Source organism: Canis lupus, chromosome 14 (genome assembly GCF_048164855.1).
Source record: "Canis lupus baileyi chromosome 14, mCanLup2.hap1, whole genome shotgun sequence".
NCBI classification, from domain to species: domain Eukaryota; kingdom Metazoa; phylum Chordata; class Mammalia; order Carnivora; family Canidae; genus Canis; species Canis lupus.
This window is the reverse complement of record NC_132851.1, coordinates 64037652-64054702: the sequence shown is the minus strand read 5'-3', so window position 1 is coordinate 64054702 and position 17051 is coordinate 64037652. Positions and strand designations below refer to the sequence as shown.

At 36.5% G+C, this 17051-nt stretch overlaps 1 long non-coding RNA gene across 1 annotated transcript in view; it reads left to right on the top strand.

Moving 5' to 3' along the window:
• Positions 1-296: 296 nt before the first annotated feature.
• LOC140603524 (uncharacterized) overlaps positions 297-17051 on the top strand; it is a 35338-nt gene continuing 18583 nt past the window's right edge. The window contains exon 1 of the long non-coding RNA XR_012006501.1: positions 297-400. This is a non-coding gene — a long non-coding RNA (uncharacterized lncRNA). The remainder of the gene's footprint in view (positions 401-17051) is intronic.

Here is a 17051-nt window from a genome sequence, read left to right as displayed (position 1 = left end):
CTAACATTCTGGCAAAACTATCCTCACTTTTTAAAGATAACTTTGAGCCCTTGCAACACTAAATATTTAGTTTCAGAAAGATAATTTTTCTTAAGATAACAGTTTTGGGGGGTGGTGGGGATTGTTTATTTTCTAATTTAGTGGGTGCTGGCTGGTGCCGTGATCTACTTATGTGTCCAATTAACTTTTTGGACTCTATAATAAGGGAAGTACATCAAAGACTTGGCATTGCACTGAGCAGCCCTGAGGCAACCACTCTCTTCCCGTAAGAGACAGCACACACTGCAGCTGATTAAAGGACCCCCAACTTCACCCAGGCAACAAGAACCCCTTCAAAGCAGAGTAAGACACTTTGGAAGAAGAATTGGATCTGAATTTTATTGACCTTTAACTTACATGGGTGAGAGTATTTGCTTCCATTGAATTTTAATACTTTTGGACATTAAATCACAGAGATTTAATCTCTGAACTTTGCATTTTTCTCCAAAATTACATAACAGAAGGGAGTTTATATCTAATTGTGGGCCATTGCTGTGTTGGCATATTATTATAGAGTGCTTTAAATTGTTTATTTTTACTAAAAAAATCTCTGATATGCTTTCTTGGATAATGTGGCTTATCACAATTGGGTATGAGAAATAGAATAGGGAGTTGTCAGTCCTAGTACGGAGTGACTTGATGTTGGTTTAATTATGCTATTCTAACCCGGTTTAAGGTTTTCTAGGAGAAAATTCTAAACCTCCCAAAAATGTTCTCAAAAAAGTGGCTGGTATTGAAAGTGTTGCCTCAAGAAGACAACAGCGGGATTGTTCTAATAAATTTCTTATCTCTAATCTCTACTCTGAGACAGATAGCAAAACCCATGTTGATCATAGACTTATTGGTTAAGTCCAAGATTAAAAGATCAAAACACTAGCAACTATTGGAGAAAAAGGCAGAAATGCTACTTCTTTATGTTGTCTTCTTCCATGTTTGGGAGTTAAATTAGTGTCATACTAACAGCACCTCTCCAATCCTTCGCTCAGAGCACAGCTAAGGAGGAAGAAATGACTTACCTAATTTGAACGTTTGGAAAGAATAAACCGTGCATGCTTGGGATTCAGCTCCTCCACTTCTCTCTTGGGACAGAGATTCCTTCTAAGCAGTCAGGTTTGTCCTGGCTCTACTTGCCCTAAGGCTTAAGCTAGGCAGTTTTGCCATAAGGGGATGCCTTCCCTTGTCTAGGCTTGCCTGTGACTGGGTGGGGGAAAGCCTGTCCAATTTGGGGGCTTGTAATTACTGGCTTTCTTACTTGTCAGCCACATCCCTTATGTTAGTTTTTGTCCATAATAAAGGTGATATTTGACTTATTATCCATCTTTCACTTTTGTCTTATTTTTCCATTTTCTCAGGACCTCAGCAGAGGGAAATACCCACACTTTAAAACATCCATATTTAGCACTTGGAAGTACATGGGCCTTGTATATTTACTGAGGCTGTTCCGTAGTAGTTCTTTTTCTGATGTTTAGTTGAGTTTCAATGACTTCAATTTGTTGGATAAATGACATCTGGATAAGTGAGGTGTTACATTTCATTATGAGGAAATGGAGAATGGTGCATACGTGATTTGAAGTTGGCAAGAAGGAAATTCTGTTTTGTTTCCATCAAGGCCAGCAAATAGTCCTATTATCACATTTACATGTTTGGCTTAAGTTCACATTGGGCTTTCTCTTTCATATGTCCTCTTAAAAGTCTCTTTATTGTCAGAGACAATTTCCTCTCTTCCTTTCTGGATTTAAGCATGTACAGTAGTTCCCTCTTATCTACAGGGGATACGTCCCAAGACCTCTAGTGGATGCCTGAACCCATGGAGAGCACTGAACTCTGTATGTTACTGCTTTTTCCTATACATACATACCTATGAAAAATTTTAATTTGTAAAAGAGGTACAGTAAGAGATTAACAACAACAACTAATAAGATCAGATAATTATAACGATATGTTGTAATAAAAGTTATATGACTGTGATCTCTCTCTCCAAATACCTTGTTATGTTGTACTCACCCTTTTTCTCGTGATGACATGAGATGATAAAATGTCTACATGATCAAATAACATGAAGTAAATGACATAAGTATTGTGATGTGATGCTAAGCTATTACTGATCTTCTGATTTGTTAGAAGAAGGGTCATTTGCTTCTGAACTGTGGTTTCAGTGTTGCTGTCCAAGTTTCCAGTTTTCTGTTTAGTTATCATAGTCCAGAAAACCTGTTTTATTGTCAGAAGGTTAACAGTAGCCTAACGCTATGTCACGATAACTACAGCACTCAGCTCATGTTATCAGATCACATGCACATTTTATCATCTCACATCATCACATAAGTAGGGTGAGTACTGTAGAATAAGATTTTGAGAGAGAGACCATATATTCATAACTTTTATTACTGTATGATGTTCATATTGTACAACTAATTGTCCTGTGCCTAATGTATCATCATAGGTATGTATGTAAAGGAAAACAAAACAAAACAAAAACAAAGAAAAAAAACCAGTATCTATAGGGTTTGGTACTCTCCGTGGTTTCAGGCACCCACTAGGGGTCTTGGAACATGTCCCCTATGGATGAGGGGGACTACTGTATAAATCTGGGCACACTTGTGAATATTCCCAGGTACTTTCATGTAGTCATCTCTTTCATCTCCTTTCTTCCTATGTGTCCAGCTCTTAGTAATGTTAGGGTTTTGAATTAGGAATTATTTTGAGGCAAAGCTATAAGCTTAAACTTACACGCGCGTGTGTATGTGTGTGTGTGTGTGTGTGTAGAGGTTTCCAATTCAAGTTAAGAAAAAATTTTACACTGGCTTTTTGTTGTTTTTGTTATTGTCCTTGAGGCTTACAATTCCATTTGGAATCTCAGGAAAGGGGTAGCCCTGTTAGAATCTGGTATTCTCGCACTTCAGTGGTCATGATGCCAACTCAATATCATCAAAACTCCCACAGCAAACTAAATTAGACCTTTTTGTTGTTATTTAAAAGCAACAGAAACCAGTCTGTGGTTGGCGGCTTTTAAGATAGTCCTACTGACTCTCCCTCCCATCATTCACACCTTGTGTGGTCTTGTCCTCCTGAGTGCAGGCTAAACATAGTGACTTGCTTCTGATGAATGGAATGACAAAAGTAATGTGGGTCACTTCTGAGATTAGGTCATTAAAGACTGTGACTTCCATCTGGCACTGTCCCACTCTCGCTTGCTTGCTCGCTCGCTCACTTGGATGAAGCCAGTTGCCATGCTAAGAGCTGTCCTATAGAGAGGCTCACATGGCAAGGAACTACAGCAGCCTCTGGCCAACAGCCAGTGAGCAACAGAGGCCCTTAGTCCAACAGCCTCCAAGGAACTAAATCCTGCCAACAACAACTAAATGAGAATGAAAGTGGATTCTGCCCCAGTTGATTCTTGAGATGACATTAGTATTGCTGACACCTTGATTGCAGCCTCTTGAGATACCCTCAGCTGGAAGGTCCAGCTAAGCTATGCTTGGACTCCAGACTCATAGAAACTTTGAGCTAATGTATGCTGTCCCAAGCTATCAAGTTTGGGGGAAATTTGTCACTCAGCAATAGATAATTGATATATATCCTAGATCTATCATGAAAAATTATTTTTAATAATTTATTAGCTTACATCTCTTTCAACTTCGGTTAAAAGCAAAGAATAAGAAATCGCTTGACTTGCAAAAGGATTTGTTACCCAGTCATTAGAATCATTTACTTTTTCAGTTTCTCATACTCCAAAAGGCTCTACCAAGTAATTTTCAGTAATACATGCTGCTTTTTAAGTTAGAAACTCCTTGTTTAATCCAATACACTAAAAAAGATGGGAAATTTGGAATGTTAATTTTATGCACCTTTGCCAACATAACATTTTTAAAAATGGAAGGATAGTTAACATGCAATATTATATTAGATTTCAGTGTACAACATGGTGATTTGGCAATTACATACACTGCAAAATGCTTACCACACTGAGGGTAATTACCATCTGTCATCATAAAAAGTTATTACCATATATTGAGTATATTCCCTGTGTTGTACTTATCATCCCCATGACTTCTTTATTTCAAAACTGGATGTTTGTACCTCTTAGTCCCTTCACCTATTTAGCTCATTTTTCCCCACCTCCTCACCTTCCCTAGCACTGGCAACCACGAGTTTCTTCTCTGTATTTATGAGTCTATTTCTGTTTTGTTTCTTCTTTTTTTATTTTTTAGATTTCACGTGTGGGTGAAATTATATGGTATTTGTCTTTTTCTGCCTGACCACTCATTTTGTTGCAAATGATGAGATTTAATTCCTTTTTATGGCAGAGTAATAGTCCAGTGTGTGTGTGTGTGTGAGAGAGACAGAGACAGAGACAGAGAGAGATATTACATTTTTATTATTTACGTGAGAATGTTTTATTGTCTCTCTCTCTCTTTTTTTTTTTTTAAGTATAATTGACACACAATGTTATCTTAGTTTCAGATGTACAACATAGCGATTCAAGAAGTTTATACAGGGTGCCTGGGTGGCTCAGTGGTTTAGCGCCGCCTTCAGCCCAGGGTGTGATCCTGGAGATCCGGGATCCAGTCCCCCATCCGGCTCCCTGCATGGAGCCTGCTTCTCCCTCTGCCTGTGTTTCTGCCTCTCTCTCTCTCTCTCTCTCCCATAAATAAATAAAAAAAAATCTTTTTTTAAAAAAACAAAACAAAAAGTTTATACATTATGCTATGCTCACCTCAAGCATAGCTACCTCCTGTCACCATACGACTTTAGTACAATACTATTGACTATATTCTCTGTGCTGGACTTCTTTATTCCATGATTGGAAGCCTGCACCTTACATTCTCTTTCACCTATTTTGTCCATCCTTCCATCTTCCTCCCCTCTGGCAACTATTAGTTTGTTCTCTGTTTCTACTTTGTTTGTTTTTAGAGTCTACATATGAGTGACATTACATGGCATTTGTCTTTTTCTCACTGACTTACTTCACTTAGCATTAATATCCTCTAGGTCTACCCATGTTGTTGCAAATGGCAAGATTTCATTCTTTTTTACGGTGGAGTAATATTCTGTTGAGCGTATATACTACATCTTTAACCATTCATCTATCATTGGACACTTGGGCTGCTTCCAATTCTTAGCTATTGTAAATATTGGTGAAATAAACATAAGGGTGCATATGTCTTTTTGAATCAGTTCTATCTATCTTTATTTTTTAAAAAAACATTTTATTTATTTATTCGTGATAGACAGAGAGAGATAGAGGCAGAGACATAGGCAGAGGGAGAAATAGGTTCCCTGAGGGAGCCCAATGCAGAACTTGATCCCAGGACCCAGGGAGCATGCCCTGAGCCAAAGGCAGACGCTCAACCACTGAGCCACCCAGGCATCCCTGAATCAGTGCTTTCATTTTCTTTGGATAAATACTCAGTAGTGGAATTAGTGGATCATATGTTATTTCTATTTTTAATTTTTTGAGAAACCTCCATACTGTTTTCCATAGTGGCTGCACCGACCTACATTCCCACCAATGGTGCAGGAGGGTTCCTTTTCCTCCACATCCTTGGCAACATTTTTTATTTCATGTCTTTTTGATATTAGACATTCTGATTCGCGTGAGGGATTATCTCAATGTAGTTTTGATTTGCATTTTCCTGATGACTAGTGAGATTGAGCATCTTTTCACATGTCTATTGGCCATCTGTATGTCTTTGGAAAATGCTTATCCAGGTTCTCTGCCCATTTTTATTTTTATTTTTTTTAAAGATTTATTTATTTATTTATGACAGACATAGAGAGAGAGAGAGAGGCAGAGACACAGGAGGAGGGAGAAGCAGGCTCCATGCTGGGAGCCTGACGTGGGACTCGATCCCGGGACTCCAGAATCGCACCCTGGGCCCAAGGCAGGCGCTAAACCACTGAGCCACCCAGGGATTCCCTCTGCCCATTTTTAAATTGGTCTTTTTGGTGTTGAGTTGTTGGTGTTGTATCAGATACACCGTTTGTAAATATTTTCTCCCATTCAATAGATTGCCTTTTTATTTTGTTTATGATTTTCTTTCCTGTGTAAAAGCTTTTTGTTTTGATGTAGTCCCGATACTTTATCTTTGCTATTGTTTCCTTTATCTGAGGAGACATATCTAGAAAAATATTGACAAGGCTGATGTCCAAGAGATTACTGCCTATGTTTTCTTTTAGGAGTTTTATGGTTTTAGGACTTGAAAACATATTTTAATCCTTTTACATTGCCTTAAATATATTTTTCCCAAAATATTGAAGTTGCAAATTGAGGTCATTTAATTTATAGGACATATTTGCCAAAATCTTAATTTGCAGTCATCTTTATGTCCAAATGAATTAATCAAACTGAATTTTCTTTCTGTTGGAAGTAACCTGACTTAAAAAAAATTAAACATGATAATACATATTTTAAAAATATTATATAAATAAATTGTGGTACACATCTTAAAAGATCCTCTTCAAAAACCAAGGGAGAGAATTATGGATTTATTTTTGCTTCAAAGAGCAAAAAGATAGATGGGTCTCTGATGGTTGGAGAAGAAAGTGTTTTTGCAGGCATTTACTTGGGAAAATGAGCTGCAGGAAGAATTTCTCAGTTGGGTAATAGAGAATATTAAGTTTCTTTTCTTATCACCAGTGTCACAATGTATAGCTTTTCATAGTGACACTCAAATTTCTTTGACATTTCTGTCTTTGGGGAAAATAAAGTTGTTGTGTAAAAATAATGCTATTAATCTTATTCATAAAAATAAATTATTATAACCTACTTTATGGAGAAAGATATCCCTTATGGAATAGGAAGACATCCTCTGAAGAACATATATAATATTTTTTCTCATTAGGTTCTATGACTTAGGAGGGATGCTCTGTGTGAAAATGCCTAGTGTAAGTCTTAACACTTTTTAGGTACCAGTTTTTTTAACTAAGTTTTTAATTTATTTTAATTCAATTTTTAATCTTAATTTAATTTTTCAATTTAATTTCAGTATAGTTAACACACAGTGTTATATTAGTTTCAGGTGTACAATACAGTGATTCAGCAGTTCTGTGCTCATCACAACAAGTGCACTCTTTAATCCCCATCCTGTATTTCACTCCTCCCCCTACCCATCTCCTCTCTGGTAACCATCAGTAAGTTTGTTCTCTGTAGTTAGGAGTCAGTTTTCTGGTTTGTCTCTCTCTCTCTTTTCTCCTTTGTTCATTTGTTCTGTTTCTTAAATTCCACGTATGAGTGAAATCATACGTCTGACTGACTTATTTCACTCAGCCATGTACCCTCTAGATCCATGGATATTACAAATGGCAAGATTTCTTTCTCTTTTGTGGCTGAACAATATTCTGTTGTATGCATATACTATACATTTTCTTTATCCGTGCATCTGTCCATGGACACTTGGGCTGCTTCTATAATTTGGGTTTTGTAAATAATGTTGCAATAAACATAAGGGTGTATATATCTCTTCGAGTTAGTGCTTTGTATTTTTGGGGGTAAATACCCAAATTGTGATTATCTTGTTTTGTTTTTATGCATTGATTTAAGGCCATTAGTCTGTTCGTCATGTAAAGGTGATGGCAGCAAGAGGTTAGGATGTCTGGACACCAAAGGTTTTGAGTGAAGCTTTGAGGTTTCTGAGAATATTTCAATTTCCATAGCTTATAACCAATACACATATGATGTCCAAGAGCCTAGACTTTTTTTTCTCTAGAAAGAACAAAACACTGGCCCATAAGATAATGCGGGAGAGAAAACTGACTGTTTTCAGTTGAAAACATTCATTGAACAGTCAATGAACTGTTCAACTTTGGAGTGAGCTACTGAGGTTGTGAGCCATCCTCTGGCTACCTACAGAAGTAGAGTATTTTCTCGTCTGGTATGTTAGATGGGATATGGGTGTAGGACAACGGCAATGACCTCTCAAGGTCTATCCAATCCTAAAAGTGACTAATTTTTGCAAGGGAATGCATAGTGTTGAGTAACAGGGAAACAAAAACATCTATCTAGAAGGCATGTTATGAATTAGAATTTGTGATTCTTGGGGATTATTTCAGGAATGTATCGGTAAAATATCTAGAACATATTATTATCTTTATTTGTAATCTTCATTTTAAAATGATACTGCATATTTTACATCTTGTATGTTTTGTATTTGTAATTTGTGTGGTGCATCTTATTGCCATTAGTATATACACAGAACGCTTTTCTCTACTAGCCTGTGTGCACTTCTAGGTAGGCACTGTATCTTCCTTATCTTTACATTCATAGAACCTGACATAAATCCTGGAATGCAATGGGCTGAATGAACTTTTGATGGTCCAAACTGATCTGGACAGACCTATTCTGAGCCTGCCCTATAACACTCTGTACGTTGTCTTGTAGCATTTATTTTACTCATTTTAGGTCATTGTCATTCCTATTTACTTCATCTTCAACATTAAGTTTTGCTCTTCTCTTGTCTGAGAGAAACAGTATATTTTAGTGGCAAAGACACATACTCCACCAGATTAAAAATCTGCTTGGGTAATCTGCTGTGTAACTGTGCAACTTATATAACCTCTCTATGTCTCAGTGTCTTCATCTGTAAAATGGGGGGTATTGACAGTACCCATTTTGTAGGGTTTAGTGGAGGACTAAATGTGATGAAGTATCTAACAAGTTTAGCACAATACTTTGCAGGTGGCAAGTGCTCAACAAATGATATCTATTTTCAGTTTACCCTGTAGCTTCACAAGCACATAATTCCCTATGGATGGGAGGCATGTAATCCAGGTTGAATTCAAATAAATCAGAATTTGGGAGAGAAAAAGTCAATGGCTGAAGTAGGTAGAGATTTGCAAGAGATAATTACTAAGTTAACATTTGACTTAGTATTCAATATATTTAATTAAATATATTTAAATTATTATCATAATTATTACTTTTTTTAGAGTTGCTCTTACCTAAATCATCAATCTTTCCTATATTCTACAAGATATGTACAACCTCACTTAATCTCATGTGTTTCCATGTGAGTTTTATGAAGTTAGTACATTATGCTTTCATAGGCAATCCATTCTTCCAGGCTATTATGGAATGCAAGGATTTCATTTCAGAGAAGCATAATTGCTATAATATATGGGTACATTTATGATGCTATATAAATTTTAAAAAATGCTAGGGTATATTTTCCCGTGGCTATACTCTGGCTTTAAAATAGTTTTTGTTTCTAAGATAGGAAGAGTTCATATATAAGAACCGCTGATTCATTCATTAATCTTTAAAAGTTAAATTAGAGCTCTACATATCCCATTGCATTTTAATGTCCCAAAAAACATTAAAAACGAAAGCTAGGATGATAAGTGAGATGAGTTCTACCATAGGAGTGGTATCAACAACATGCTGCTCAGAGTGGCCTATTAGTTCTCAGATCCATTTTCTCAACTCCCCTCTACTCACTCTATTTTTTTTCCCCTTGGAGACACTTTATTGCTAGTTTTGGCCAATGGAAGATACTGGCAGGAGATTGGAGGACAAGATGTCTGGGCATTTCCACTCCGCTCATTTGCTTGGGTCAGGGAGAGTCATCTCTGGTCGTGGTTGTGTCCCATCGTGTTTGCACACTTTTGCAGGGGAGCCTCCTGTCATTGTTCCAGCTAATCCTAGGCAGTCAGTTCATGAAACCCGCTCTTACTGCACAGCCTGGCTTATAGGATTGGTCCCTTCATCTCCTACTCTTCTAGTCCCTCTAGAGCTAAAGGTAGTCACAGATTCCTTACGTTACTAATTTCTGGGTTGTCTCAAGAACCCATCCTTTGTTTCTCAGCTCTTTCAAACACTTTTTACATCTTCCTGTTGGATTATCTGATGTAGAAGGTGATGTTTACATTTATGGCCGGATGTTTAGTGATTTTAGCAATTTGGATAGATAAGCAGAGACATTTGAGCATTTGAGTTTTTATCTTAATATAGCAGGTACACCGTAGGTGCCTTAGCCTGTTTGGGCAGATTGGGAGGCTTATAAACAACAGAAATTTATTTCATGCAGTTCTAGAAAGCTAGGAAGTCCAAGTCAGAATGCCTGTATGGTCATGTTCTGGTGAATACCTTAACCTTTGTTTATAGTCAATGGCTTCTCACTGTGTTCTCACATGATGAAAAGAGCTAAGGAGTTCTATCAGGTTTCTTTAATAAAAGTGCTGATCCCGTTCATAAGAGCCAGGCCCTTATGACCTAATAAGCACCTCTCAAAGGCCCCACATCCTAATACTATCACATTCAGCATTAGGATTTCAATATGGACTTGGGGTACACAAACATTTAGACCATAACAGTAGGCAATGCAGAAGCTTCTGGAATCTTGTTGCTTTGAATGAAGGGAGTAAAAATTTGTGTCTTAGATCACTTCTAAGGACTTGCATTATTTATTTATGATTTTATTTATTCATTCATGAGAGACACACAGAGAGAAGCAGAGACATAGACAGAGGGAGAAGCAAGCTCCTTGTGGGGAGCCCGATGCAGGACTTCATCCCAGGACCCCGGAATCACACTCTGAGCTAAAGGCAGGCACTCAACCACTGAGCCACAGGTGCCCCGGGACTTGCAAGTTTTAGACAAAGATTTATTAAGCTGTAGCTCTTCTTTGTCAAAATTCCTGCACTCCTTCTCTGTAGCTGAAATTTACACAACGATTTTTTTTTTTTTAGTTGAAAAGCAAAAGGACAGAGGAAAAGAACATGGAGGCTCTGTATATTCTTCTTGTCAGCTCAGAAAATTTACTTCAACTTCAGTCTCTTCTGCATTGATTTTTAACTTTCATGGAATAAGGAATAGCTCTTTTAAAAAAAGTAGTAGGAGTGTTGGTGGACTGACTGGTGCAGTTATAGGTATAATACATTCTAGGGGGGAGGTTCATCATAGGTATGAAAGATCTTTCTCCTCCTGCTCTGATCTTCTCTTTCACAAGGAAAAATATTAAAAGCATTGACTTATGCCATGGGAATCTTATCAATAATCTGTTGCTCAAAGTGTTCTGTACATGTACTAATCTTAAGCAGTGAAAGTGCCAAAAGGAATGTTCGAGAATACTAGGGTACTGCTTGGCTAAATAATTCCCTTATGTACTGTTATTTGTTAGATGTAATCCCAGAGATTGAGTTGAGAGCATTTGCTGCCAGACTGCACTTTTGATTGCTTTTAATTTCTTTAGGCTCCTTTAAAAGAGCACAAAGTCAGTTAATTAGGCAATGGTGATTCCAAGCAGAAGAAGATTAATTTCTTCCATTTAATATCATTTTTTATAAAAGAGGATGCTATTTAGGAGATAAAGGGCTAGGGAGACAGCATCTGTTAATTTCCAAGATACTCAAGATTCATAGCCAGCACATAATTTCTTGTGTAAAGAGAAACTCACAACAACTATGACAACAAAATTATCCTAAGTTCAGTGAGAGAATATTTCCTGCCAGTAACTTCATGACCCTCACATAACTTAAATTTATGGTTTGAGATAATTTTTTTGAAGGGAAAAATAAATTGGTACTAAACTCTGGTATTGGCTCCATGTCTTGGACATATTCTATAAACATTTTTACAGATTATTTGGGAAAGTTCTTCACAACTTTATATATATATTTTACTAGTTTCATTGCCAAAATAAATTAGCCCAGTCAATAGCTGTCTTCCAGTCTCTGTCATCTTCTTCTTCTTCTTCTTCTTCTTCTTCTTCTTCTTCTTCTTCTTTTTCTTTTTTAAACATTTTGGAATCTTATCTGGGGAAGTCACCCAGAAGACTAGTGATGTTTCTATTGAAGGCTTGGAAGCTCGAGTTTCGGTTCAGTAAACATTTGCTTATCATCTACTTTGTGCTAGGTATTTGGGATATAAGATGAGTAAAGCAAGTCTTTAGGACAGTAGTTCTCAAATTTTAGCATTTATCACAATCACCTGGAGAGCTTGCTAGGCCCTTGCCCTAGAGTTTCTGATTCAGCAGCTCTAAGATAGGAACCCCATATTTGCATATCTAAAAAGTTCCTCAGTGATGCTGATGATATTGGTCTACATGATAAAATTTATGATATTGGTCTACAAATCACAAAAAGAACATAAAAACATATGATTAAAATGTGATTTGTATGCTTAAAAATTCACAAGGATACAAGATGGGATAAATGAAAGAATAATTAAATCCATTGTAGGAGGGGGATGTTGATCAGGAAAAGCTTTAGGAAAGGATGACACCTGAGCAGGATTTGGTAGCATGAATGAAAATTCAAAGAGAACAACAGAGGGTATGAGAAGGAATTTTTTTTAAGTGCCAAAAATAGAAATATACAGGGACATGCCAGAACATGATTTATTCATTCATTTAACACATTTTTTTTATTTTAATGAGTTTTTATTTATTTATTCATGACAGACAGAGAGAGAGAGGCACAGACACAGGCAGAGGGAGAAGCAGGCTCCATTCAGGGAGCCCGACGTGGGACTCAATCCTGGGCCTCCAGTGGCACTAAACCACTGCGCCACCAGGGCTGCCCCATTTAATACATGTTAGTAATATCCACTACATCTTGAGAATAAATAGTGAAAAATAATACATATATGTATGTGTTATTTACAAAAATACTTATTGATAGATCACTTGGCTGGAGCATGCATGAGTAGCTGAGCGCCATGATAGAGATGGGTCTGGAAAAATAGTCAAGGGCAATTAGTGATTCATGGATGACATGTACCATGCTAAGGAGCTTAAATTTCACCCTTTAGGTAGTGAGGACTATTTGGGGAAGATTACTCTGGTACCAGTGGAGAATGGATTGGAGGGAAACAACAAGATCAGAGTAAGTAAGATCAGTAGGAAGGTTATTGCAGTAATCTGATCAAGAGATGATGAGGGTCCTAGCAAAGTTTTATTTCATTTTTGAGTCATACAACATATAAACATAGTTTGTTTTTTTCCTTTTCTTTCTCCATAAACCCACCACCTACCTTCCTTTCCCATTAGAATGTTAATTCTTTAGAGGCGAAGTGATTATTTTTGTATTAAAGCCTGTATGGTCACACATTGGTTCCCTCAGTATAAAGGAAGGAATGCTCTTACCTAAGCAAGTAATAGAGAGTAATTTAGACAATAAGGAAAAAAAGTTGACTAGGAATTTTTTTTGAAGATTTCAAAAACTGCCTTTAAATAAGTTATTTCCTGTTAAGTTTTTGTGTCTAAATTTAGCCAGTGGCTCTACTGCCATTTTAAATTTAAAATTGTCTTCAAATTTATGCAATAGCTGCGGGCATTGGCTAAATACTATGTAGGTACGGAACAGAACCTATCTTTCCTCCTGCTAACTCCAAAGAATATCCAATCAAGATGATGAGAACCACATGGGAGACTGTCCTCATACCCAAATTCTTTTAGGTCAATTCATGTCCGATTGTATTTTGAATTTTTGCCATGCCACAATGTTCCGTTTGATGAAAACATGGCTTCAATATTTGTAATAAGCAGAATTTGTAAAGTAACATTCCAAAGATATCCTGCTCTAATCCCTGGAATCTGTGCATAGGAGTTGTCACTCTCATGACTATGCTATGTGGCATAGTCAAGCTTAAGAGAGGGAGAGTATCTTTTTGGACCTTATCTAATCACACAAGCCCTTAAAAGCAGAGTTTTCTCCAGCTGATAGCAGTAGGCAAAGACAGAGGAATTCAATGTATGAGAAGTATTCAAGGACCCAGTACTGTCTTGAAGATGAAAAGGACTACAAGAGAAGGAATGTGGGTGGCCTCTAGGAGCTCTGAGTGGCCCCTTGTTGGCAGCCCCTCGTTGACATACAATTGTAAAGAACTGGATTCTACCAGCAACCTGAATTACCTTTGTTATGGCCTGAATTGTGTCTCCCAAGATTATATGCTGAAGTTCTATCCCTTAGAATCTCTTAGAATGTGACTGTATTGAGAAATAGGATCTTTAAAGAGGTGATAATTAAATTGAGATAGTTAGGGTGGGCCCTAATCTAATATGTTGTTCTTATAAGAGGAATTTAGGACACCAACATGCACACAGGGAAGACCAAATGAAGACAGGTGGAAGATGGCCATCAGCAAGCCACCCCTAATGGCACTGTGGTCTTGGACTTCTAACTTCCAGAGCTTTGAGAAAATAAATTTCTGTTGTTTAAGCCATTCGATCTGTGAATCTTTGTTTTTGCTGCTCACCCAAACTTGGAAATGGCTTTCTCCCCAGCCAGGCTGACACCACGATTTTGGTCTTTGAAGAGCATAAGCAGAGAACCTAGGGAAGCCTACAGAATTGTGAGATAATAAATGGGTATTTTAAGCCCCTAAATTTCTGACAACATATTATGCAGCAATAGAAGACTAATACAATACCCTAACTTATTAATTCATGAATGCTCACTTTAAATAGGGACGCATTTAGCATTAGGGACGCCTGGGTTGCTCAGTGGTTGAGCATCTGCCTTTGGCTCAGGGCGTGATCCCAGGGTCCGGGATTGAGTCCCACACCTGGCTCCCTGCGTGGAGCCTGCTTCTCCCTCTGCCTATGTTTCTCTCTCTGTCTCTCATCAATAAATCAATAAAATCTTTAAAAATAAATAAATAAATAAAAATAAATATTTTAGAATTATATTTTAAGATTTTAACATCTGAAAAATGTGAATGAAATGTATTATTTACTTTGGGTAGAAACTTTGCTGATTTTAGAATTAGTAGACTTGTTCAAATTTAAAAATATGTTGACGTTTTTCTCTGTGGTGAGAACAAAGGGAATCCCATATCGATCTTTATTGCTGTGAACCAAGTTTATGCTTCTTATGGAAGGTGGTGAATCCAAGCCTGAATTCAGATTGAATTGAAGTAAGTCGGGTTTTGAGGGAGAAAGAGTCAGCGGCTACAGTTGGTAGAGATTGGTACTAGATGATTGCTAAATTAATATTTAACTCTGTAATTCAACATATTTTAATCCTTCTAATAACCTATTACTTTTTAAAGCTGTAACTCAGAAAGTCACAAATTATTAGATAAATTAAAAACACATACTGGAGTATCTTTCCCCGAGGCCCACGAAGCCAAATCTCAGGACAATCTCAGCAAAGTTATACCATGAAGTATATCACCTATGACCTGTAGCTTTCCAAAAATTTCCTTCTAAACTGTATTACAGCCATAAGGATTAAATTGCCCCCTCCTAATTGGCTGACTGACCATACCAAGTTAAAGATAAATTTGTAGTTTTAGAAATGAAAACCAATGATCAAGGAGCACTTTTATTTCTGATATAAATCACCACTACAGAGGAGATAGATGGCGTCAAGTGCCAAAATTGTAGGACTGTGGGGAATATTTGAGTTTTTGTCACATACTGCAATTTCCTCTGAATAATTTTGGAATCTGAGTAAGCAAGTCATAGACATTTATCAAAATAACATGTATGTCTCATTTTTACTAAAAAATGACTTATCTTTTGACTTATATTTAGGAGTAACTAATTTCTTCACTTCCTGATCATTGTTCACTTACTCATAAAGTTGATAAATTTGAGTTAACTATTCCCATATGTTTATCTACTTTGTGGATTATTATGCACAATTGCTCATTTTTCTTACTCTGTCTTTGAGTACTTTCCTGATCATAAGCTTTTTTCACAAGATTTCAGGCAAGAATAAAAAAAATGAGAGTGACAAATATAACTGGCTATTGTGAGGATTAATGACAATTCTACAAGTTTGAGACAGAGAGTGATATCATTGGCTTACCTTTGTTCACTGATGTATTATATCACCTAACATAGCACATAAAAGGCACATGGTATTTATTGCACAAATGAATGGGAATACTGGGTTACCTGTGAACTTTATTTCATTATTGATTTTGAATTGTTTCTCAGATATCTATTGGCTCATACGTATTTTTTTTTGTGAATTTTCTATTCACTTATTTTGTCATTTTACTGATTGATGTTTTTACTATTAACTTATATAACATTATATATATAATGTATATATATAATCGTAAAACTACCACAAATGTTGCAAATATTTCTTTTAGCTTAGTTTATGTCATTATTTTTAACTTATAGAACTCTTGTATTTATGTAAAAAATTTTTACTTGACATCCAAGAAAACCTTCCCTATTCAGAGATCAGATATTCACCTATATTTTTCTCATTTTAAATATATGATTTTAAAACTGTTAATCCATTCATCCATTTGGCATATGGTGTATGCTTTGACATTAGGATCTAAATTTATTTTATTTTATTTTATTTTATTTTATTTTATTTTATTTTATTTATTTTATTTTATTTTATTTTATTTTATTTTATTTTATTTTTTGGTAAATCAGCTAATGTATTTAGTTGTGGGAAATTCACTCTGGCTGTTTGAGCAGAAAAGCAATTTGTTAAATGGCCACTGAGTAAATTACAGAATTACCAAGGGGTTTGGAGAATTAGTATGGAAACTATGCAGATAGCAAAATCCAATACTATGCTTCAAATCTGTTCCGAGGGCCCACTGCTTCTCTGGCTGAGCAATAAAACCTGCAATTCCCACAATTAAACCACTAGCATTGAACGTTGGATATTCCAGTCACTCGCAGCCTAAGATATTCAATCTTGTTGCAGAGGCCACTGCAACCAGAGAGAATTCTTGATGTTTCTTATTTCTTTGGTGTACTGGTTCTCCATTCAAAATCTAGTGGAAGCATGTGTGTTATCTACCAGAGTCTAACGCATAGCTCATACCCTGGCTCAAGGGAAATTAGTAAACGCCTGCATTTTGAATCACAATAGTGGGAGGTAGTTTTTTTCCTGTCTCTGAAACTCATATGGTGGAAAGATTCAGGTGCTGAGATTATATACAGTTGACCCTGAACAACATGGGTTTGACTATGTGGATCCACTTTTACATAGATTTTTTTTCAATATAGTTGAAAGTTACACATGGATTTTTGACCACACAGGGTTTGGCACCCCCAACTCTTGTGTCATTCAAGGGTCAACTGTAGTTTGCTTTC